This window comes from Eurosta solidaginis, chromosome 5 (genome assembly GCF_040869045.1).
Source record: "Eurosta solidaginis isolate ZX-2024a chromosome 5, ASM4086904v1, whole genome shotgun sequence".
Classification (NCBI taxonomy): domain Eukaryota; kingdom Metazoa; phylum Arthropoda; class Insecta; order Diptera; family Tephritidae; genus Eurosta; species Eurosta solidaginis.
Window position 1 is genome coordinate 260,217,139 of NC_090323.1, and position 16,926 is coordinate 260,234,064.

The 16,926-nt window shown below is 37.8% G+C and overlaps 2 protein-coding genes across 3 annotated transcripts in view; both read right to left on the reverse strand.

The window, feature by feature from the left end:
• Positions 1–16,926, reverse strand: part of LOC137253349 (ribosomal silencing factor RsfS-like protein, 312) — a 196,636-nt gene that overhangs the window by 58,814 nt on the left and 120,896 nt on the right. The gene's annotated exons all lie outside the window — the stretch shown is intronic.
• The window catches only part of LOC137253347 (putative uncharacterized protein DDB_G0285119), a 52,481-nt gene that overhangs the window by 25,698 nt on the left and 9,857 nt on the right, over positions 1–16,926 (reverse strand). The gene's annotated exons all lie outside the window — the stretch shown is intronic.

Sequence of the window (16,926 nt, forward strand, 5' to 3'; positions counted from 1 at the left end):
TTTGTGAAGTACTTTAATAAAGGCCATTTTGCATTGGAGTTATTTATTCAACAGGTTAGCGATACGAACGTTAGTAGGTGTAAAATAAGCGGAGTTTCAGTAAATTCGTTACAATATATAAGTAATATCAAGTAAGAAATAATGAGTTTGGGTGGAGCCAAACACTGTGATTAAGGAGCTTTTCTACTTTTTGTACTTTGCACATATCCAGCCACGAACGCTAGAGCTCAAAGGTCTTTTTCTTTCTTGCGAGCTCCCTTCTCCTCTAATTCCATAAGTGGATGCCGCTTAGGATACATTGTAGCGGGACCATCTCCTTTCATTCACTAAACGTGCAGCGTCTGTGGGTGGATTTGCTTATCATTAAATCGTCGTCTGTGGTAGACATCGTCAGCTAGTAAAAGTTCACAAATCCCTATTAAGCACCTATACACAATCTCGCCTAGTTTCTAATTGCTCGGAGAGGTCCTACCGATTCTGCCCATACTGGCGGTATTGCCAAACATCATTTGCACAGCCGTATAAGACAGCTTTAAAAACAACGAAGAGGTGACACGTATCGTTTGTTTATTCAAGGATTTTACTAAGATTTGGAGCATAATGAAAAACTTTCGTTGAAAATTTCAGGTCTGAAGCTGCAATGATATGGTCCAGTCAGTCGGTACACGGCGGTGTTCAGTATTTCGCCCAATAATTACCTAAATCCAATTTAGGAGGGTAGAGAATTGTTCTCTCCGTAGTCAAGGCGCTCTATGGAATTCGCCACGCACTTAACACCTTTGTCAAATCAGGTGCAGTAGCTCAAGCTCTTCCCACTATCGATGTTCTATGTTTATTTGTTTTTTTCTGAAAAGCCGACCCGCTTCCCTATTCAACTCAAAATAATGTTCGAACACTCGTTTTCGATTAAATTCAGGACTATTATTCGCACGAGATGTTTTGTCTTGATCAACGGTCTCTAATTTCCCTTCGGTGTAAATATGTAGTGTGTTTGTTTAATGGTGCGTTCAATTTATACTTAATATTTAAATGGTATTTCGAAATTGTACCATCGCAAAATGCCAGTAAATGCTTCTTTCTTTTCAGTTTCTCTTAAACAAACATAATAATTGAATATTCAATTATTATAAGCCAGTATTAAGCTCATGAATTCTTAAATATTGTGACGAATATTAGCATCACTTATTGTCTAACATCCCTAAGGTTATTTAATAAAGGCACAACAACAGAAACATTACACCTGAGAACACAGACGTATAAAGCCAAAAAACATAAGCAGGTCCTCGGTGAACTCCATAAACAGGCGTCGGACCTTTATGTCAGGAATTGCCCGGTGAATCCAGTACTCAAAGAGCGATACCCTACACTTGCGGAAGAGGAACGCACACTCCCTAGGGAAACGCGAGTCACTCTAGCCCAACTTCGATCTGGGTCCACCCCTGTTGAAACAGCAAGTTTCCTCGGGCTCCCGTTAGAGGACATTGATGACAATTTGTGATTGGTCAGACCTATTGGATGGGGCGAAGCACTGCTACAACAACAACAACAGAAACATTAAGCAAGCTACATAAAAAAGACATTATTCATCATTTACCCACATATATACATACAAGGCAACCAAGAGATAACTCACATACAGATGTAGTCATCGGTGGAAGTAGTACTCACATATACACGCGCATATGGCTAGGCGAGAGGCTATAAACGTGTATCTGTAGTTTATAGCTGGTAGCGTATAGCTGGTAACCAAGTAGAAAATTTTTGCAGAAGACACGTCTAGACATTTGGGCACAGATTATAAAAGCAGCGAAAGTTGAGTAATCTGGAATCAGTTTGATTTAAGCACGCTATCAGTTGCGAAGTGAAGTTTAATTGCGAAGTACTCTTAAAGTAGTTTAATAAAGACCATTTTGTAATACGGAAATTGGAGTGTTTTATTCAACAGTTTAGCGATACGAACATAAGCAGAAGATTGCAAATAATAAATTATTTACAATATTAAGTAAATACGTAGTGTTTTAAGATTTTCTTCCACCGCGCATCTATTCCGCTTGGTATAGACACAAAACAAGACCTGAACAACTACAAAAATACGGACTAACTCTGGCTCTCTAACGATTTTGGCTATTTCTACGGAAGACTAAACCCAAAAAAAACTGAAAACTTTCTTACAACTTTCAGAAAAAACGATTTATTAAAAAATGTGCGTGAGCATAGCCCAGTTAATAGTGGTGATAGCGTGTTCCACCTACACCTCGGAGGCTCTAGGTTCAAGATCCCGGGCGAAGCAACATCAAAAATGTATAAAAAAAATTTCAATTAGAAAGAAGTTTTTAGTAACGGGATCGCACTTCGGCGGTGATTGGTTAACATTCCAAGTGTATTTCTTCCATGAAAGGCTTCTAAGTGAAAATTCATCTACCCTGCAGCTGCCGTGTGGAGTCGGCACGAAACACAGGACAATTTAAAAAGGAATACGGCCTAAATCTACTCGGAGGTAAAACGCGCTCGGCATTTCATTATTTTATTCATAGAATCAATTCACTAGCAACTGTTTAATCGGTATTTGTTAATGAATTAAGGCATTTTTCCATTTCTCAAAGTTTTTATCGAAAAAAATTGTATCCTTTATTTTATTTTATTTTTTTGTTCTAATATTCAGGGGCCCTGGAGTGCCTTTCCATAATTCAATATCAGACAAAAACGGCAATAAAATCGATTCACGGGAAGTCACCACTAGTTGTCAGCTTTTTTACACAGTTTACGCAAAAAAGAACCAGATTTGAGATACATAATTTTTAAGCAGCTAAGTTTATAACGAGCTGTTGTGAAAACCCCAATTGTGAATTGTTTTGATCTGTTAATAGCGTGGTATCTCTATGTCAGTTGCAAATGTAAAGATTTTATTCTGCGACAGGACATTTTTGAATACAAATTCTAATACATTTCATCTTTAAACGTTTGCTGAAATAAGGCGTTTTCGAAACTGAAATCGGTGTTTAGCTCATTCACTGTTGCAAAATCAATAACTTGGCATGCCGATAAAAAAAGCAAATGCAGTGGTTTTATAAAAACAAAAAACAAAATATGTTCTGCCACTACCAGATAGCTTGCTTTGTAGGACAAACTAGCAAAACTAGGTGCACCTTAGCATATAAAAGCATGTGAATGAGTCTATGCAAATAAATACTGTGACGAATATTAGCATCATTAAGTTGATACTAAGCAGCCACTCGTATGTACGTAAACAAATCAATCATCATTTACACATACATACATACATACAAAGCAACGGAGAGATACTCACAAACACATGTAATCATCACCCGAAGTAGTACTCACATATACACATGCATATGGCTACAAACTACAAATATGGCTGGTAACCAAGCATCAAGTTCGCGAAATTACTAGACCTAAGGAGAAATGGGTGAACGAGGAAACCGAGAGTATAAAAGCAGCTCAAGCTGAGGCATGACTAATCATTTTTGATTTAAGCACGCTATTGGTTGTGAAGTTTAAGTGTTATTGTGAAGCACCTCAAAGTAGTCTAATAATGACCATTTTGCATTATTGAATCTTGGAGTTATTTATTCAACAGTTTAGCGATTTGAACGTCAGCAGAAGGTTTGGAATAAGCGGAATTTCCCAAAAATCGTTACAATACATACATTTGCAAAAATGTAATAATAAAGAAATACTTTTTGAATACAAATTAAAGTTGTTGATCTAAATTTACACAGAAAATTTTTTGATTCACTTTTACTTCTGTGACGGCCTTGCGAACGCAATGAGCACTGCGTGCGATTGTTGATATGTTTTTGCAGCAATCTTCATATTTATTAACGAGACTTCATGAAGTATCCTCATCTAAACATAGTACATTTCATAAATTTGTTATGGAAAAATGTGAGAAAACATGGACAACAAAATGCCTAACGCTACTGACAATATTAGCTGATTTGGAGAATTGAGCTTGCTTTTGTCTAGACTAGACTGATATTTTTATTAATAAAGCAATTTAGTAAACAAAATAATGAAATTTAAATTTTGATTCAACTCCAAAGCATTTCTGATGGGAGGGAGTGACGGAAATTGGCTTGACTAACTGTTGCGCGACCTTGACCTAAAATGCAACAACATCACGTACAAAATTTTGGACGCAACTCAGAGTAAGTGTGTAAAAAGGGAGTTAAAATATGTATGTGTATGAATGTACATAAGTCAAATGAGAAGTGAAGGTATAAACGAACAAAAAAATAAAACCCACAAAACTAAACATGGCGACCTTGAATTTAACTATGCAGCGCAAACTAAATACGCTACAGCTATAGAGTTCATCAAAGCGCATGGCACTTTTGTATTTACATATGTATGTAAATTTTGGTAAATGTTTTCGTAAGATTTGCGTGTGTGTCGTTAGGGTGATTTGTTTTTAAACGGTTTTATTTAGCTTGACTTGACAGGCCGGCCGGCCGCACGGCCGTTGTGAACGAATTTTGTAATTCAAATTTAAGTAACTTCCCGATAAGCTACAAGCTTGAAACTTCGAATATAGTTCAGAACCCAATGACAATGCAATAAGAAAAAAACTCCGATAGGTGGCGCATGGATCGAAATATTTCAAAAAATCGTAGTTATGGTCCGATTTTTTTCATATTTGGAACACATAGTACATACAATAATAGAAATCGACCTATGGAAAAAATCGCCGCTAAGTGGTGCAGGGATCGAGATATTCATAAAAATCGTATTTGTGGCCCGATTTGGCTCATATTTGGAACACACAATACATACATGAATAGAAAGCGACGTATGATGTCCGATTTGGCTCATATTTGTAACAAATATTACATACTGTTACTAATATTAGCAACACTAACGGGTACTGCCATCTCTAAGCCGATGCTAAGCAGTGACTGTATGCACATCCATAAATCAACAATGTATCTAGATAAACGAATAAATCATTATGTCTACACATATGTACGTACAAGCAGCGGAGAAGAGATGCACAAACACATGCAGATATCTTATCTGAAATGCTCCTAAAGGTATGAAATTATAATTGTGGAAGTGTCGCCCACACATACAAGCGCATGGGGTATGAGAGAAGCTATAAAAATTATACATCTGTAGTTGTAGCTGAGAAATTTATAACTAACTAGTAAGTTCTGGAATTAGAAAAGCCTAGAAATATTGAACGAGGAAATCAGACAGTATAAAAAGGCGACAACAGTAGAGGGAGAAATCAGTTTCATTTAAGCTATCAGTCAGTTTGGTTTAATTAAGCAAGCTATTAGTTGCGAGTTATAAGTGTTATTGTACTTTAATAAGTCATTTTTTCATTATTCAATATTGGAGTGATTTATTCAACAGTTTAGTGATTCGAACGTTAGCAGAGGATTGCAATTAAGGGGAATTGCAGTAAATTCGTTACAATTGGTGTCAGAAGAGGAATTGTTGAATAAATTCCGAAGACTTCGAATACAACTTGGACATGCCAAAGTTAAGTGAATTGAAGATCCAGCAACTGAAGAAGGAGTTGGAGAGCCGTAGATTGAATACAACCGGTATTAAACTAGAACTTCAGGAACGACTACGACAGGCAATGGAATTAGAAGGAATTGACGTGGAAGAGTATGACTTTCATCTTGATGGCGAGGAAACAACAAAAATGGAAGAAACACCGCAGACAGTTACGAGCACGGACTTGAACATGATTTAGCTGCAATATCTGCTCAAACAACGACAGTGTCATCTCAACTGGCAGAACAGAAGACATATATGGCATCTCAACTGGAATCGCAAAAGACAGATATAACATCTCAACCGGCATCTCAACTGGAAGAACAAAAGACAAGTATAGCATCCCAACTGGAATCACAGGAGACACGTATAACATCAAAGATGGAAACACAACTGAAAGAACAAGAGACACGCATATCTTCGCAACTGTCAGAACAGGAAGCAAGTGTATCATCAAAACTGGAAGCGCAGGATGCAAAAATCGCTCAATTTCAGGCAGAAGTCGATGATTTGAAGGGTCGTATGGAGCAGTTGCAATTAAATCGTCCAGCTGTTTCAGCAAGCAATCCAAAGGTAAAAACACCATCCCTTGACGGTTCTGTTCCTTTCCAGGTCTTCAAGCTACAGTTTGAGAAGACCGCAGCAGTGAACAACTGGAATGCAGAAGATAAAGTTGCTGCATCGTTCGTGGCATTGAAGGGGCCAGCAGCCGAAATCCTACAGACGAATTCCGAAGGAGAGCGGAACAACTATGAAGCATTGATGGTTGCTGTAGAACGACGTTATGGAAGCGAGCATAGAAAACAGATATTCCAAATTGAGTTGCAAAACCGCTACCAAAAAGCAAATGAGACATTGCAGGAGTTTGCTTCAGATATTGAAAGATTGGCTCATCTTGCAAATGCGGACGCACCAGTGGAATACACCGAAAGGGTAAAAATTCAGAGCTTTATAAATGGCATATGGGACGTCAAAACGAAGCGAGCCACATACGCAAACCCAAAGCCAACATTCGCAGAAACGGTGTCACAAGCTCTGATTCAGGAAACAGCGTCGCTTCTGTGTAAGCCAGTTTTCAAAGCACGCCGTGTGGAAGTAGAAAGGCCAGAGTGGGTAGACGCAATATTGGAGGTGCTGAAAGGATCGCAAAATCGGAGTGGAAGAGTTATCAAATGCTTCAAATGCGGGAAGCCCGGTCAGATTGTACGTCATTGCGATCTTGATCCTAGTAGTTCCAACAATGTGGGTGGCCGTAAACGCAAAGCTGGAGGAGATGAACAAGAGCGTGTCAGATGTAAGAAACGAAAACTTGCCCCAGCTATTGACTGTCCTGTGATATCTGTGTCGCAAATTGGAAGAAAATCGAGCAGTCTTGCCGTCGAAGGAAAGCTGGATGGCAAGGAGCGTGTAGTGACTGTAATACGGGCGCATCTCATTCCTTAATCCGATCTGACTTGGTCAACAGGAGAGTAAAACCGTTACCTGGAGCAAGGTTGCGTACGGTCACTGGCGAGTATAACCAAGTCCAAGGAGAAGTGGTATGTGAGGTATTAATTGGAGAGGTCATGGTTCTGCAAAAATTCGTTGTGGTGGAGATCGTTGATGAAGTCATATTGGGAGTGGACTTCTTGGTTGACCATGACATCAAGATCGATATGCAGAGAAGAGTGATGCGTTATGAGAACCAGGATGTGCCACTTAACTTCAGTTTGGAAAAAGGGTTCAGTAGTAATCGAGTACTGGTGGAGAAGACTCGACAAAGGCCACGAAAGTCAAAGGCAAAGGTTGATGGATCGAATGGGCCAAATAAATCAAAACCAAAGGTACCTGCGAGAAAAGCACTGGCATTGACAAAACCTAATGGACGAACAAAAACGAAGCAACGAATTTCCCAGAAAGAATGCGAGGGTAGTTTCAAGCCAGCGCGCACTACTGTTGTGAAACGTCAAGACGATACTGATGATGCAAAGTCAATCCGTCAAGATCAAGCTCTGCGAAGTAATTCTTCATGGGCCAAAGAACAGAGTGCGAGGGAACGATCCCTCACCGGCGGAAAGGTGTTCTATCCAAATTTCGGTGCAGTTGGGAAGGCGCGTACAAAGTTGTGAAGAAGATCAGTGATACCATGTACCGCATTCAAACCATTGAGAAACCACGAAATAGAAGAGTGGTACATTTGGAGATGCTAACGGCGTTTAGATCGAGAGATTTTTCTGATCGGGACGATCAGACTTAGGTGGAGGGCAGTGTTACGAATATTAGCAACACTAACGGGTACTGCCATCTCTAAGCCGATGCTAAGCAGTGACTGTATGCACATCCATAAATCAATCAAGTATCTACATAAACGAATAAATCATTATGTCTACACATATGTACGTACACGCAGCGGAGAAGAGATGCACAAACACATGCAGATATCTTATCTGAAATGCTCCTAAAGGTATGCAATTATAATTGTAGAAGTGTCGCTCACACATACAAGCGCATGGGGTATGAGAGAAGCTATAAAAATTATACATCTGTAGTTGTAGCTGAGAAATTTATAACTAACTAGTAAGTTCTGGAATTAGAAAAGCCTAGAAATATGCAACGAGGAAATCAGACAGTGTAAAAAGGCGACAACAGTAGAGGCGAGAAATCAGTTTCATTTAAGCTATCAGTCAGTTTGGTTTAATTAAGCAAGCTATTAGTTGCGAGTTATAAGTGTTATTGTACTTTAGAAAAGGCCATTTTTGCATTATTCAATATTGGAGTTATTTATTCAACAGTTTAGTGATTCGAACGTTAGCAGAGGATTGCAAATAAGGGGAATTGCAGTAAATTCGTTACAATACAGTCCGGTAGCTTTTCTATAGATGCGTTTTACTCAATCTTCTGCATTATGAGTAGTTTGCATGTATTTTTGTGGAGAATATTGGCGCCATCTGATAAGGAAAAGTAGCCAACTCCCAAATTTTGTTGCAAGAAAAGCACAAGAAGAACAATTTGACATTTGCTTTGGGTAAGGGTGTTGGCACACTTTGCAAGTGAAATTATTTTTCCCACTCGTTGGTAATTTTCTAACATTTTTCGCAAGTAATTTTGTTGGTTGTATAGGGAGAATGTATATAACAGTGATTCGCGAAATTTTGTATGTGAATAGGCAAGGCGAAATAAACTTCTCAATTGCCAAATCTGAAGTTCCTTCGTATTTACAAACGCAACATCTTGGTTGATTGTGGCGATGTTATTGGAATGCATACGCTTATGTTAAACCCAGCTAACTATATGAAAAATGTCATTGTTAAGCTGCCATATGCGGAGGAAAACACCCCACTCAGATTTAGTTATCACCAAGATAACGATACCAAACATTTTTTCGGTTGGTATCTGAGTGGTTCAGGAATGGAAACGTCGCATGTATGCAATGGCCACGTCAATACCCTGACCTCAACCCGATTGAGAACTTCTGAAGTGACTTTAGTAGAAGATTGGCGTCCTTTTCATTTCACAACAAGCGAGTTATTTTGGCAGAAGACGAAGGATTGGAATAGGATAGCACTCCATTGGAAACATGCCAAAAATTATTTTAAGCCATGCCCAATAGAATAGGCAAAGTTATACTAAACGTGGAGGAGATACCGGTGATTAAGAAAACAGTGGAGTAAGGAATTATAATTCAATGGTGTTCTTTGATTTCTAAGAAAAGTTCCATACACCTATTATTTTGGCCAACGAATTTTTTTTATTAATATACAGTTTCCTTGTAAATGGATGAATTGTAATCATTTTCATATATTTAGTATAAGTTACTAAAGTTATTAATATTACCACACAAAATTTGTTTTCATTTGCAAAATCTTGTAATGATAGAGAACCAAAGCTATGTACACCTATTATTTTGTCCAGAAGTGTATGTATATAGTTTACTGTTTTCGATAAATCCATATATTTTTCACATCTAGACATAACCGCAAAAATGGCACTTTTTCTTTTATGTCTGAAACACGTTTAAATTGTCAAGTCCCTAGCTAAACGATCGATCTCAAGATTCAAAATCTCGTACGAATTTCCTTGAAATAAATCAGTCAATCAATCAATCAAATTAAATCAACTATCTCGACCCGTGCCTACCTAGCGTAAAATTTTTCCTATTTTTGTTGCATGGCCACAGCGCCCTGAGCGAAGTGTAAGGTTTAAAGTTTTTAGCTCAATGAGAAAAAGTCGATCGCAAGACTCCACATACTCTGAATGAATTTTCTAAATATCTCGTTCTCAGTCCAATCTAGAAACAAATTGTATCGAAACCACTGCATTAGAATGTGGCTAATAGAAAGTTTCAGCTCTCTAGGGTTTCGGAAAGTTACCTAAAACTCGACCGCGAAATTTCCTAATTTGGAACTTTTTTAAATCACGATCCCTGTGCTAGCAAGTGAAGTTTTTCTTCACTCATAGAGCATTTTCATCGGGTTCTGCAAAATGTTTCAAGACTCTAGCTCCACGAGAGCTAAAAAATCGATTGCACAATTTCCCAAATTTTTCCTGAAATTTGCCGACAAACTTGAAACCACTTTATATAACGGAAATAAAATAATTTAAACAAAAATTTTTAAGTTAAACGCTTTTATTAAAAACAATACTTACATGAAGTAATAATGATACTAAAAGCTAGAAAAAAATGAGGTAGGTACTATTCCTCACACTCCTCATTAATCTAGCGCGTTGATCAGACATTACTTAGCGCCACGTATGCTTGTCCCTCCTCAAACTCCAAAATATTTTGATGTCACTTTTACCGGACTATATGTAATATTTGTTCCAAATATGAGCCAAATCGGACCACAAATACGATTTTTTTTAATATCTCGATCCTCGCGACACCTAGCGGCGATTTTTTTCATAGCTCGCTTTCTATTCATGTATTATGTGTTCCAAATATGAACCAAATCGGACCACAAATACGATTTTTTGCAATATTTCGATCCATGCGTCATCTATCGGAGCTTTTTTCTTATTATTGCATTGTTATCGGGTTCTGAACTATATTCCAAGTTTCAGGCTTGTAGCTTATCGGGAAGTTACTTAAATTTCAATTACAAAATTCGTTCACAACGGCCGTGCAGTCGGCCATGCGGCCGGCCTGTCAAGTCAAGCTAAATAAAAACGTTTAAATAAAACAAGGAACATTCATGCTTCTGCCCAAAAAGTGACGATATAATTAGTCAATAACACTGTACACAACTCCGCTAGACCTATCCAATTTTTGTAAGAGATGTATTCATGAGCAAATAAGTTGTTTCCTGTTTTTCGAAGTTAGCCCCAAACCATAGATATTGGCTTTCGAAGTTATAAATTGACCGTCTCTAATATATACTTTTGATGTACGGTATTTTAAATATAAATGTATAAATTGTTTTCCTATTCAGATTAAAAACAATTAATCACATAGCCACAAAAAAAATTTTGGCTGGTCTGGTAATACGACGAATGTATCTCCATGCATTTTGGTGTTTTTAGTCCTGTGTGGCCCTAACCGCAAAAAAAAAAACCTGAATCAACTTACGATTTTTTTAGCTTGGGGTGTGGGACGAAACAAATTAGATGGGGTCACACTGAAATGACAGTCCTTGGTCGGGAAAAATCCCGAGTCGCTCCGGTACATAGAACCGACTGCCTTGTGAAGCGTTTAGCTTGGGGTCGAATGCACAGTTGTGATAGCGGAATCAGATTCAGCGTGTTCACAGATATCTTAGATGTCGAACAACCACACTAAAAAGGCGGATTTGGTTGTGCGACACATGCATTTTGATGCTGAATCCGAATGTGTTAATGTCGACTTCAAATAAAATTAAATACATAAATAAATTTAAGAAAGTCAAAATAACGTTCACGCTTCTGGCAAAATTGCAACGATATAGTTATTCAATAACACAACTCTATGGAGCCAATCCATTAGCAAATAAGTTTTTTCTTCCTTTTCGATGTTAGCCACCAAACCGTATATATTGGCTTTCGAAATTCAACCCTCCCAAATACATTTTTAACTCTGTAGTATTTCAAATATAAATGTATAAACTATTTCTTTTTCAACAGATCGTAGTCCTCTACCAGCCTCAAAAAGTGGCGATTGAGCTGAAAAAAAAATTATACAATTCAAGCGAGAAAAGAACGCAGAGGTGTACACTAGACTGAGTTCGTCCCCATACAAAAAAAAGTTGTTAATGTCTGCCCCTAAATTTAAAGAGTATGTTGAGAGGGTTTCGGGAAAAAAAAATTTTTTTTATCCTTCGAAATACAACCGAAAACGTTTATTCGATGTAACTTGGTTATTTGACGTCCGATTTTTAAAATTGATATGTCATTATTTGGGCCTTGAGAAGCTTCACATTTCCGTTTAATGTCCTTTTAAGCTATGAAGTCGTTTTCACATAATTAGGTCAGCTAAAAAAGTTGTACCCCCCTAAAGTATCCTTTTTTTCCGTACCAATCAAAAGTACTTAAAAATTCAAGAAAATGTTGCTTTGAAACCATATTACTAAAATAATAAACAAAAAAGTTATAGCACTTTCAATATTTATTGCAACTGTTATTTTACCTGATTCTTATTATACTTAGACCTGAAACTCATGATATTTTTGGAGGAAAATTTATTATTATGGTTTGCATTGAAAAGTTAATAAAGATATGCCAAATATCATGAATAGAGGAAGTCAAAGTAAATAAGTGAGTCAAACCTGTTGTTTCGTATTTGTAATAATAACACTATGCGACAAAATCAACTTTTTTTCTGGGTATTGGACAAAACCCACTTTTTTGTAGAGATTGAGGCTTAAGTAAACAAAGTACTATCTCCGTTTTTCGAAGTTAGCCTCCAAAAAATAGATATCGGCTTACGATGCTCGAAGTTCTATATTTCGAAATTTTATTTTTTTTTTTTCTCCAAAAATGAATTCAGCCCTTCAAATAAGGGAAAAGAGCGGACCACGACCACATTTTTACTTTTTCAATTTGCTGAACGCGTTAACAAAAAAAATAAAATTTCGAAATGTAGAACTTGTTAGCCGACCTAATCATTTGAAAACAACTTCATAGCTTAAAAGGACATTAAACGGAAATGTGAAGCTTCTCAAGGCCCAAATAATGACATATCAATTTTAAAAATCGGACGTCAAATAACCAAGTTACAACGAATAAGCCTTTTCGACTGTATTTCGAAGGATCAAAAAAAAATGTTTTTTTCCGAAACCCTCTCAACATAATCTTTAAAACAAGTAAGGAAGGTTAAGTTCGGGTGTAACCGAACATTACGTACTCAGTTGAGAGCTTTGGTGACAACATAAGGGAAAATAACCATGTAGGAAAATGAACCGAGGGTAACCCTGGAATGTGTTTGTATGACATGTCTATCAAATGAAAGGTATTAAAGGGTATTTTATGAGGGAGTGGGCCATAGTTCTATAGGTGGACGCCGTTTCGAGATATCGCCATAAAGGTGGACCAGGGGTGACCCTAGAATGCGTTTGTACAATATGGGTATCAAACGAAAGGTGTTAATGAGTATTTCCCAAGGGCGTGGGGGTTTAGTTCTATAGGTGGACGCTTTTTCGAGATATCGCCATGAAGGTGGACCAGGGGTGACTCTAGAATGTGTTTGTACGATATGGGTATCAAATTAAAGGTATTGATGAGGGTTTTAAAAGGGAGCGTGGGGCTTAGTTCTATAGGTGGACGCCTTTTCGAGATATCGCCATAAAGGTGGACCAGGGGTGACTCTAGAATGTGTTTGTACGATATGGGTATGAAATTAAAGGTATTAATGAGGGTTTTAAAAGGGAGTGGTGGTAGTTGTATAGGTGGTCGCCTTTTCGAGATATCGGCATAAAGGTGGACCAAGGGTGACTCTAGAATTTGTTTGTACGATATGGGTATCAAATGAAAGGTGATAATGAGTGTTTTAAAAGGGAGTGATCCTTAGTTCCAAAGGTGGACCAGGGGTGACCCTAGAATTTGTTTGTACGATATGGGTATCAAATGAAAGGGGTTAATGAGCATTTTAAAAGGGAGTGGGCCTTAGTTCTATAGGTGGACGCCTTTTCGAGATATCGCCATAAAGGTGGACCAGGGGTGACTCTAGAATGTGTTTGTACGATATCGGTATCAAATTAAATGTATTAATGAGGCTTTTAAAAGGGAGTGGGTGGTAGTTGTATATGTGAAGGCGTTTTCCAGATATCGACCAAAATGTGGACCAGGGTGACCCAGAATATCATCTGTTGGATACCGCTAATTTATTTATATATATAATACCACGAACATTATTCCTGCCAAGATTTCAAGGGTTTTTTATTTCGCCCTGCAGAACTTTTTCATTTCATTCTACTTAATATGGTAGGTGTCACACCCATTTTACAAAGTTTTTTTCTAAAGTTATATTTTGCGTCAATAAACCAATCCAAATACCATGTTTCATCCCTTTTTTCGTATTTGGGATAGAATTATGGCATTTTTTTCGTTTTTGATAGTTTTCGATATCGAAAAATTGGGCGTGATCATTGTCGGATTTCGGCCATTTTTTATACCAATACAAAGTGAGTTCAGATAAGTACGTGAACTGAGTTTATTAAAGATATATCGATTTTTGCTCAAGTTATCGTGTTAACGGCCGAGCGGAAGGACAGACGGTCGACTGTGTATAAAAACTGGGCGTGGCTTCAACCGATTTCGCCCTTTTTCACAGAAATAAGTTATCGTCCCAGAACCTAAGCCCCTACGAAATTTCACAAGGATTGGTAAATTTTTGTTCGACTTATGGCATTAAAAGTATCCTAGACAAATTAAATGAAAAAGGGCGGAGCCACGCCCATTTTGAAATTTTCTTTTATTTTTGTATTTTGTTGCACCATATCATTACTGGAGTTGAATGTTGACATAATTTACTTATATACTGTAAAGATATTAAATTTTTTGTTAAAATTTTACATTAAAAAAAAATTTTTTTAAAAGTGGGCGTGGTCCTTCTCCGATTTTGCTAATTTTTATTAAGCGTATATATAGTAATAGGAGTAACGTTCCTGCCAAATTGCATCATAATACTTCAACGACTGCCAAATTACAGCTTGCAAAAGTTTTAAATTACCTTCTTTTAAAAGTGGGCGGTGCCACGCCCTTTGTCCAAAATTTTACTAATTTTAAATTCTGCGTCATAAGTTCAACTCACCTACCAAATTTCATCGCTTTATCTGTCTTTGGTAATGAATTATTGCACTTTTTCGGTTTTTCGATATCGAAAAAGTGGGCGTGGTTATAGTCCGATATCGTTCATTTTAAATAGCGATCTGAGATGAGTACTCAGGAACCTAAATACCAAATTTCATCAAAATACCTCAAAATTTACTCAGGTTATCGTGCTAACGGACGGACGGACATGGCTCCATAAAATTTTTTGTCGATCCTGATGATTTTGGTATATGGAAGTCTATATCTATCTCGATTCCTTTATACCTGTACAACCAACCGTTATGCAATCAAACTTAATATACTCTGTGAGCTCTGCTCAACTGAGTATAAAAAAAAAACAAGTAAGGAAGGTTAAGTTCGGGTGTAACCGAGCATTACATACTCAGTTGAGAGCTATGGTGACAACATAAGGGAAAATAACCATGTAGGAAAATGAACCGAGGGAAACCCTGGAATGTGTTTGTATGACATGTGTATCAAATGAAAGGCATTAAAGAGTATTATATGAGGGAGTGGGCCATAGTTCTATAGGTGGACGCCATTTAGGGATATCGCCATAAAGGTGGATCAAGGTTGACTCTAGAATTTGTTTGTACAATATGGGTATCAAATGAAAGGTGTTAAAGAGTATTTTATGAGGGAGTGGGCCATAGTTCTATAGGTGGACGCCATTTAGGGATATAGCCATAAAGGTGGATCAAGGTTGACTCTAGAATGCGTTTGTACGATATGGGTATCAAATGAAAGGTGTTAATGAGTATTTTAAAAGGGAGTGATGCTTAGTTCCACAGGTGGACGCCGTTTCAAGATATCGCCATAAAGGTGGACCAGGTGTGACCCTAGAATTTGTTTGTACGATATGGGTATCAAATTAAAGGTATTAATGAGGGTTTTAAAAGGGAGTGGTGGTAGTTGTATAGGTGGTCGCCTTTTCGAGATATCGCCATAAAGGTGGACCAGGGGTGACTCTAGAATGCGTTTGTACGATATGGGTATCAAATGAAAGGTGTTAATGAGTATTTTAAAATGGAGTAATCCTTAGTTCCATAGGTGGACACCGTTTCGAGATATCGCCATAGAGGTGGACCAGGGGTGACCCTAGAATTTTTTTTTTACAATATGGGTATCAAAAGAAAGGTGTTAATGAGTATTTTAAAAGGGAGTAATCCTTAGTTCCATAGGTGGACGCCGTTTCGAGATATTGCCATAAAGGTGGACCAGGTGTGACCCTAGAATGCGTTTGTACAATATGGGTATCAAACGAAAGATGTTAATGAGTATTTTAAAAGGGAGTAATCCTTAGTTCCATAGGTGGACGCCGTTTCGAGATATTGCCATAAAGGTGGACCAGGTGTGACCCTAGAATGCGTTTGTACAATATGGGTATCAAACGAAAGATTTTAATGAGTATTTTAAAAGGGAGTAATCCTTAGTTCCATAGGTGGACGCCGTTTCGAGATATTGCCACAAAGGTGTACCAGGGGTGACCCTAGAATTTGTTTGTACAATATGGGTATCAAAAGAAAGGTGTTAATGAGTATTTTAAAAGGGAGTAATCCTTAGTTCCATAGGTGGACGCCGTTTCGAGATATTGCCATAAAGGTGGACCAGGTGTGACCCTAGAATGCGTTTGTACAATATGGGTATCAAACGAAAGATGTTAATGAGTATTTTAAAAGGGAGTAATCCTTAGTTCCATAGGTGGACGCCGTTTCGAGATATTGCCACAAAGGTGGACCAGGGGTGACCCTAGAATTTGTTTGTACAATATGGGTATCAAAAGAAAGGTGTTAATGAGTATTTTAAAAGGTAATGATGCTTAGATCCACAGGTGGACGCCGTTTCGAGATATTGCCATAAAGGTGGACCAGGTGTGACCCTAGAATGCGTTTGTACAATATGGGTATCAAACGAAAGATGTTAATGAGTATTTTAAAAGGGAGTAATCCATAGTTCCATAGGCGGACGCCGTTTCGAGATATCGCCATAAAGGTGGACCAGGGGTGACCCTAGAATTTGTTTGTACAACATGGGTATCAAAAGAAAGGTGTTAATGAGTATTTTAAAAGGGAGTGATGCTTAGTTCCATAGGTGGACGCCGTTTCAAGATATCGCCATAAAGGTGGACCAGGGGTGACCCTAGAATGCGTTTGTACGATATGGGTATCAAATTAAAGG